Source organism: Crocuta crocuta, unplaced genomic scaffold, assembly GCF_008692635.1.
Source record: "Crocuta crocuta isolate KB4526 unplaced genomic scaffold, BGI_CrCroc_1.0 scaffold3, whole genome shotgun sequence".
Classification (NCBI taxonomy): Eukaryota; Metazoa; Chordata; class Mammalia; order Carnivora; family Hyaenidae; genus Crocuta; species Crocuta crocuta.
The window spans coordinates 1,232,435-1,241,135 of record NW_027529934.1 but is presented as its reverse complement, the minus strand read 5'-3'; the positions used below and the strand labels follow the sequence as shown (position 1 = coordinate 1,241,135).

Below are 8,701 nucleotides of genomic sequence, written 5' to 3'. Positions count from 1 at the left end.
CCCCCTTCCCCCTTTTAGGAGTACATGCAGAAGCAGTGAAAAATTTACAGGCTAAAGCACGAGACTTACTGAAACTGGAACAGAGCTCCCTCTAGTGGGGAAAAAGGAATCCTACACAGGTAGAAGAAAAAGGAAATCCTGTCCCGCAGACCAACTGAAATAGGAGACATCGTAAAAAATATAAGATGAGGGGCGCCTGAGTGGCTCAGTCGGCNTCAGATTCTGTATCTCCCTCTCTCTCTCTGACCCTACCTCATGCGCGCGCGCTCTCTCTCTCTCTCTCTCAGGAAGAAATAAAACATTAAAATTTAAAATATATATATAAGATGAAATTAATTTTAGTATATTTATCTCAACATGGAATCAGTACTAAACAATTATGAATGAGTCATTTTACATTCCTTTTTCTTACTAATTCCTCCAAGTCCAATATATGTGTTACCCTTACAGCACATCTCAATTTGAAATGGTCACATTTTGAGTGCTCGTATGGCTAATGGCTACAGTATTGGACAGCACAGCTCTCCACCAAAAATCCTCTCAAGTTTTGAGAATTTCTACAATTCACCCTCATCTGATTTCTCGACACAAACTAAAGAAAGCCCTATACATTCGCAACCCCTTTGGAGATCACTGCCTCCAGACAGTCTTTTTTTTTTTTCTTCTAGGGGAGAGAGAGAGAGACAGCATGAGCAGGGGAGGGTCAGAGAGAGAGGGAGACACAGACTCCGAAATAGGCTCCAGGCTCTGAGCTTGCAGTCAGCACAGAGCCCGACGCGGGGCTCGAACCCACGAACCGCGAGATCATGACCTAAGCAAAAGTCAGATGCTCAACCGACTAAGCCACCCAGGCACCCCCCTCCAGACAGTCTTAAGCTAGTTGACCACGCCCTGCTACAGAACTTGGTTGATAGAGGAGAATGGCAGCTGGGAACATGGTAGCGGGAAATCCTTCCAGAAGAGCTTCAGCCCTCGGAACCTCTCCGAGGAGACTCTCCAGATAGGGTTCCCGTATTCCCATCCTTGAGGCAAGAGAGTTCTTCCTACCCCACACACACTCAAGCCAAAGGACCCTGCAAATGGAGAGAAGCCTTCTCTGCCTGAGCAATGCCCTCCGCACCACACAGGCCTGACTGTCAGGCAGAGCCAGCTCTTTCTTCGAGGTGCCCTGGTTCTATTTCCCGAAATTCCGCGCTCCGCAAAACCGCCTCAGAGCATAGAAATGAAGCAATTTCTGCTGATGAACCCTCATTACTCAATCAGCTGTTGCTTCTCCCCACTCCAGCCACCAGTCAACGAGAGGCTACATCAAAGCCCCATTCTACCTACTGCGTGAGAGGATTTGCATTTTAATCGATGCCAATGAGCTGTGGTGGTAAACCATTTACTTAAAAGCACTAACCTACCCCTTTTACCCCCAACGTTTTGATAGGAACCCATTTCTGGGGTGGGGCAGGGATAACTAGAGGGCAATAATCAGGAAGAGGGGGAAACACACACACCCTCTTCTGACAGCAGCCACTGCAGGGCCCAGCACACCCAATCATGGCTTAACAGGTCCTGCTGTTTCCATGCATGTGAAAAATTCCAATCAGCTCCCACTGATTCTTTATTTCTCTAGGAAGCCGCTGGGTACAGCAGACTGTGGCAGTAAGTAAATGAGCGGAGACAGGGAACAGAGAAGATGGGCTTCTCAAGATCAGAGAATTTAGTGGTAAGCACCTCTCGAACACATATAAAATATCATATAGAAGGAGGACAAAGGGCTGGTTTTTCCATGACAGCTCTTAGGAGGAGGCCCCTCTCCTCCCCTCTTCCGATTTCCACTGACGGAATGAAAAGTTGATTTGGAGATAGCCCAGGCAAAAAGCAAATCAAATATGTAAATAGGATGCAAAGCAATATACAAATAAACGGCCTTCAAATCTAATAGGGCTGCTCATCTGCTACTCACCTGGAAGAAGCCAGGCCACCAGGGGCGTGATTTGCATGGGAATCCTTAGGGGTCCCGAGAGAGGAGGAGGAAGCAGCCCAGAAACACTCCAGCAAAGAGGAAGCCATAAGCTCATGCGTATTCTCTCGTGTTTGACAGAGCAGAGAGAACAGGGAGCACTGGCTGGAGGAGTGAGGAGCTGTGGAGCCGAACACAGAAGGTTACCTTCAAATGCCCTCCAGCCCAGGCCCGGTCTCAAGTCACTGTAAAAGGTTTACTGCAGGTGTCGAGAAAGTAGACTCTCTGGAAGCCAACACTCCTCCCTCCTTTGAGGACCAGCGTCCACCGTGGAGGAGAAGGCCAAGCCTGAGAGGAAGGGAGGCCAGGAAGCTTGGATTCCAAGTAGGAAGGCAGGAACTCAAACGTTTCCTAGGACCCTGGCCACAGGTGACGGGGGAAACAGGGTCAGCTCTAACACGGAGCATTGCCAAACAGATCTCTCGGAGGCGGAGCTGTGACACAACACTATTGATGCTGGTCATCAAGACAGGCTGTCCAGGGTTCCTGCAGGGGCTATGCGTTTGGGCCCTTTCACTAAAGACCTGTTAATTGAAGGGGTCCCTGGTGGCCCCTTCCACAGTTACAAGGGCAAGGCCACCTGTTCAAAGACAGGATGAGTGGTAGCCCCATTTCCCCTCCCTGAACTGGGCCCTCCAGAGTTGCCAGTCCTTTTGCAACAAAATTCCTCTACTCATAGAAGCAGGGAGGATAAATTACCTCCTGATTAGAAAGCCCACCCCTCAGGAGAGGCCAGTGTGTTATATGAACATGAAAAAGCATCTGTAAATGTGCTACTATATCCTCTCCTTAGAAACGGAGACTAGTGGTGAGTGAGAAGCACAGGCGAGTTTAGGAATAAACAAAAGGTAGAAGGTGACAGATGCTCAACCACAGTTGTATCCACCTTAAGGACGCCTACTACATAAACAAAGAAATTGGATGTGGCAACTCAAATAAAGCATTTTTTGCTTAAATATCAGGGCTTCCTGGGGCACCTGGGTGGCTCAGTCAGTTAAGCGCCTGACTTCAGCTCAGGTCATGATCTCACAGTTTGTGCGTTCGAACCCCATGTCAGGCTCTATGCTGACAGCTCAGAGCCTGGAGCCTGCTTCGGAGTCTGTGTATCTCTTTCTCTCTGCCCCTCCCCATTCATGTTCATTCTCTCTCTCTCTCTCTCTCTCAAAACTGAACATTAAAAAAATTTTCAAATAATAAATATCAGGGCTTCCTGGTGCTATAGAGCTTATTTGGAGAAACATTAACCTCTGCTCACTGAAGATTTTTAAAAACAAAAATTAAGCGTCTGTGACATGGAAATACAAATTTGTGGAAAACACCACTCGGTTTATAAAAATGTCCCTAATATCCAACTTTTCAGGAAGAGAACACAGCACAGCAGCTAAGCCTGGGCTCTGAAAGCCTAAAGGATCCAGGGTAGCCTACTGTTCATTACAGAGTCATCATCACAGGAGAAAAATGCTAGAATTTATAAATAAACCCAAGAGATTGTATTTTGAGAAAGCAAACAAATATACGGAGTAGACAAAACCTTTGGTAAATTCCCGAAAACAAAAAAAAACAAAAAAAAGAGAGACCTGTAGGTTTCAAAACATTATATGACCTACAACTGGAGATTAATACATTTGAACATTTCAGTGAAATGGGAAAATACAGGGCCACCTTGCTAGCTCAGGAGGCATAGAACACAACTCTTGATCTCAGGGTTGGGAGTTTAAACCCCATGCTGGGTATAGAGATTACTTAAAAATCTTAAAAAAAAAAAAAAAGGGGGGGGAGGGGGAAGAAAAGAAAAAATATAAATGACTCAAACTGACTTCAGAAAACCTAAATATAACCTGAAATAACCCAAAGGTACTGAAATTTTCAGCGGATGTTTCCAGAGACTCCATGCCTAGACAGACAACCTTACAAGTGAAGAATATCAAACTTTGACGCTGACATTTCATATACTATTTAAACAGTTCCATAACATGACAGAAAATTAAAAGCTTCCCCATTCCTTTTATAAAGTTAACAGAATAGTGATACTGAAATCTGATTAAGCGAAAAATAAAACTATACGCCTCACTTAGAATCTCACTTAGAAATTTATTAAAAGGAAAAAAACACTTGGAAATAAGGCATGTATTTGAAAATACCATGGTCAAAGTAGGTTTGATGTAGGAATCCATATAAACCATACTGGAAAGTGCATTACTTTAAAATATCATGTCAACAGCTTGTAAAGGGAAAACTATGCAATCATCTGTATAGGTGCTTTAAAAAAATGAATTCAGCATGTATTGCTAAAAATTTAGTGAAGGGGTCTAGCCAGATTCGTTAGCAGGATTTTTTAATTTTTTAATATTTTTATTTATTTCTAGGGGGNAGATTTAAAAAAAAAAAAAAAAAAGAAAAACTTAACTTTTCAGTAATGGTAAAGACTATACAGATTTCCATTAAAGTTAGAACTAAAAACAGCATTCTTTCTCAACTACTATATTGTTCTAAAAGTCGCAGCTAAGCAATAACAGAAGAAATAAAACTATTAGCACATCTGTGGATGATCTTATTGAAACAAAAATGAGGAAATAAAGTTAATGGAACATTAAGAATCCAACAAACTGTTGCAATATAACATACACAAATCAAAATAAATACCTTTAGGTCAGAAATAATCAGCTACAAGTTATAGGAAATACAATAGGAAAATTTCCCCAATCATAAAAGGAAAAAATAAAAAAGAAAGAATCTGAACAGAAATTTTAGCAGGACCTATTTTGAAGACCAGGAAACTTTATTGAGGGAAACAATAGTAGACCTTGAATGAATAAAGAAAAAAATACCGTATCCCTGGGTGGAAAAAAAAAATAAGAATATTTACAAATTAATCTCTAGGCTTACTGTAATTCTAATTAAAATCCTATTGAGTTTTTTTAAGAACAGTTTCAAATATGTATATGTAAGAATAAACCAGTAATAGCTAAGCGTAGAAATGAGGAATGACGAGTAGTAACTTACTGTCAGATATTCAAATATTTTATAAAGCACTTTTAATTAGTGCAGTAAAGATGTGTGAACTGACTGAGAAATCAATGAAATAGAAAAGGCACGCCCACCCCTCAAACAATCTGGAGTATATATAAGAATTTAGCAATGATTGGGGTGCCTAGGTGTCGGTTAAGCGCCTGATTCTTGATTTAGGCTCAGGTCATGATCTCACAGTTTGTGAGGATGAGCCCCACTCTGGGCTCAGCACAGAGCCTGCTTAGGATTCTGTGTCTCCCTCTCTCTGCCCTTCCATGGCTCACCTGCACCCAGCTTATGTTCTCACTCTCAAAAATAAACATTTAAAGCAAAAAAGAATTTAACAACGACCAAGATTGCATCATAAATCAATATAAAGTTAACTGTGTTTGGTTATCCATTTGGGAAAAAAATTAAGTTTTCACTTTATATATCATATACATGAGATGGTTTAAAGAAGAACTTGCTCAAGCTGCTGAAATACAAGAAGAGAGATGTTCTCCAAAGGAAGTATTATTGGCACAAACTTCCTGGGGAAGGGGAAATCTACCTAAAACCTTAAAAATATTCATGTAGTTTGACTCTAGAACTCCTCTGGAAATCCTTCTGAGGAAAGCGATCAGAGGCAATACAATAATACAAAGAGATTCCTTAAAAAAATAAATGAGTTAAGCATTCAACTCCTATAATTGGAACATAAAGGAACAGAGCAAACCCCCACCCCCCAAAAAAAACAATAAAGAAGGAAATAGCAGAAATCAATGAACTGGAGGCACCTGGGTGACTCAGTTACTTAAGCGTCTTACTTCGGCTCAGGTCATGATCTCACAGTTCGTGGGTTCAAGCCCCACATCAGGTTCTGTGCTGACAACTCAGAGCCTGGAGCCTGCTTAGGATTCTGGGTCTCCTCTCTCTGCCCCTCCCCCGCTTATGCGCACGTTCTCTCACGCTCGCACGCTCTCTCTCTAAAATATACCAACATTAAAAAAAAACTTTAAGGGGCGCCTGGGTGGCTCAGTCGGCTAAGCGTCCGACTTCGGCTCAGGTCATGATCACACGGTTCGTGGGTTCGAGCCCTGCATCAGGCTCTGTGTTGACAACTAGTTCAGAGCCTGGGGCCTGCTTCTGATTCTGTGTCTACCTCTCTCTCTCCCCTCCCCTGCTCATGCTGCCTCTCTCTCTCTCGCTTTCCTCCTCTCCCTCTCTCTCAGAAATCCACTTAAAAAAAAAACTTTAAAAAGAAATCCGTGAACTAAAAAAAAAAAAAAAAAAAAAGGATACATCTGAAAAACCTAACAAAGCCACAAGCTGACAAGATTCATAAGCTCTCTGGCACAATTCATCAAAGCAAAAAAATAGGAGGAAGGGAAGGAGGGAGGAAATTAGGGAGACAGTGAAGAAACAGAAGTAAAACAAAATACACAATAAGAGAGAAAAGCAAACCACAGAAACATTTTTAAATTATTATGAACCACAATACACTAATCAAATTGAAAACCTACATTAACGTATAGATCCTCGGAAAGCTACATGTCAAAATAGGTTTAAGAAGCAATAAATTTGAATATAAACCAATAAATAAATTGAAACAGGAGTCTAAGACTTACACCCTCCCAGATGTTTTCCCAGGTGATCTCCTAGCATTCAGGTTTTCACAGATGACTGAACTGTTTTCATTTCAAGAACTGCATCAGACAGATAATATATGATTCTCTTTTCAGTGTAACCATTAACAAGGCTACCACATGGCATATCCCCTTCCCTCCTGTGAAGTGTACGCAGAGAGACATAAACGCATTTCTACATCTACTGAACCACGAGGGCATAAACTGAATGCAATAGGTCTGGATTAGCCACCACACTGCCAAGCGCCAGGGGAGAAGTCACCAAGCATAGCAGATCGCCACCCACCCCACCGCAAGTATTTCCATATGACTTGGAGATGCTCTACGCCTGGTAGAGTTGGGAGGAAGACGGGGTGTTCTGTTCGGTCCCTGCTGTGAATTTACCAAAAGATTCCATTTGACTAAGGCCATTAAAATCAGTCTACTGTCCCTAATGGCCTGGCAACCCTGCTTCCACAGACAGTGCGTGAAGAAGGTGCCTGCCCCGTGCCCAGTGAAGGCAGCTGTGCAGATGCCCACTGGTGGCATCTCGCTTAACGGGTACGTTCTATGCACTGTATTTGCTCCAGATACAGAGGTCCCAAAAAAGTTTACAGAAGAGACAGTCTCCCAGTGACCTACTTCCATCGTGTGGTTAAATAGCACTTTTCCCCCAAATTAGACAGTTAAGACATGGAGCCAAGAAGACTTAACACTGCACCATTAAACACACTTTGGCAAGACAGAGGGATCTGGCTTCCAGGAGCTGAACTGGCAAAAGTATTAGATAAAGAAGACACTTCTTGGGAGTAACCGGAGAAATACTCTGGCGCTGACATTTAAAGGAAAAACAGAATCAAAGAAGCTTCAGGCTAGGGTGTGGGCACTAAGTCACACAGCATGACCACCTCAGGATCAGCTGAGGTGCAGAGAAGCTTCGTGCTATCCACAGAAGGAATCCGTCCACCCTGACCCCAACAGCTCCCATCACATAAAGAGGAAACATTTTATTCCAGTGGGATACAATTTTAAGTTTTAATAGAAGAGCTTCCTCTTTTAAAACAAGGTGCTTTAGGAATTATCAAAAATACAAGTGGCAGAATAGGATAAAATACTGTGTCCAGAGTTGGACACATCGGAGTTTAAACCCAGTTCCATTAGAACTTATTAGACGTATTATTTCGGACAAGTTAGATTTTTTTAGCCTCTGCATCCTCATCTGGGTACAGAGGTGTAATACCCATTATGGTAAAGAGACTCCAAAGATGACCTCTATAAATCCCATGCACGTGTGCTGCTCCAGCCATATGGAGGGATAGCCTTTCCTCCCCCTGAATCTGAACTGGCACTGTGGTTTGCGTTGACCAATAAATGAGGTAGAAATGAACCGTACAACTTCCCGGGCTGAGCCTCAAGAGATCTGTAGCTTCTGCTTTTGTGCACTTGCAATACTCCCTCTTGAACCCAGCCACACTGTTAGGAGAAATGTATGCCGTGTGCAGAGCCATGCAGACAGAAGCTCTGCACACTAGCCGACAGCCGCCCACTGACGCCTTGGCCAGCCATGTGAGTGAGCCACCAGATGCCTGCAGTCCCGGCTAACACACAGAGCAGACCTGCCCTGCTGAGTCCAGGAGAGGGGTCTTAAAAACAAAGTCTCACAGACCACAAAAATGAATTCGTGTAATCCATATCATCAATAAGACAAAAAAGAAAATCCACGTGATCATAGCAATGGATGCACAAGAAGCATTTGACAAAATCCAACACTCATTTAGGATTAAAAACTCTCAGCAAACTAGAAATTGAGGGGAACTTCCTCAATTGGATAAAGAGTATCTACAAAAAACCTACAGTGAACATCATACCTAATGGTCAGAAAGCTTTCTCGCTAAGATCAGAAAAGAGGCAAATGTGTCCCCTTTCACCACTCCTTTTCAGTATCATAATGGGAGTCTTAGCTAATGCAAGAATAAAATATAGGTGTACAAAATAGAAAGAAGAAATAAAACTTTGTATGCATAGAAGTATCTATGAAAAAAATCCAAAGAGTCTACCAAAAAAAAAAAAAAAAAAA

General features: G+C 42.5%; 1 protein-coding gene across 3 annotated transcripts in view; it reads right to left on the bottom strand.

Moving 5' to 3' along the window:
- HHAT (hedgehog acyltransferase) overlaps positions 1-8,701 on the bottom strand; it is a 309,652-nt gene that overhangs the window by 284,061 nt on the left and 16,890 nt on the right. The window lies entirely within an intron of this gene.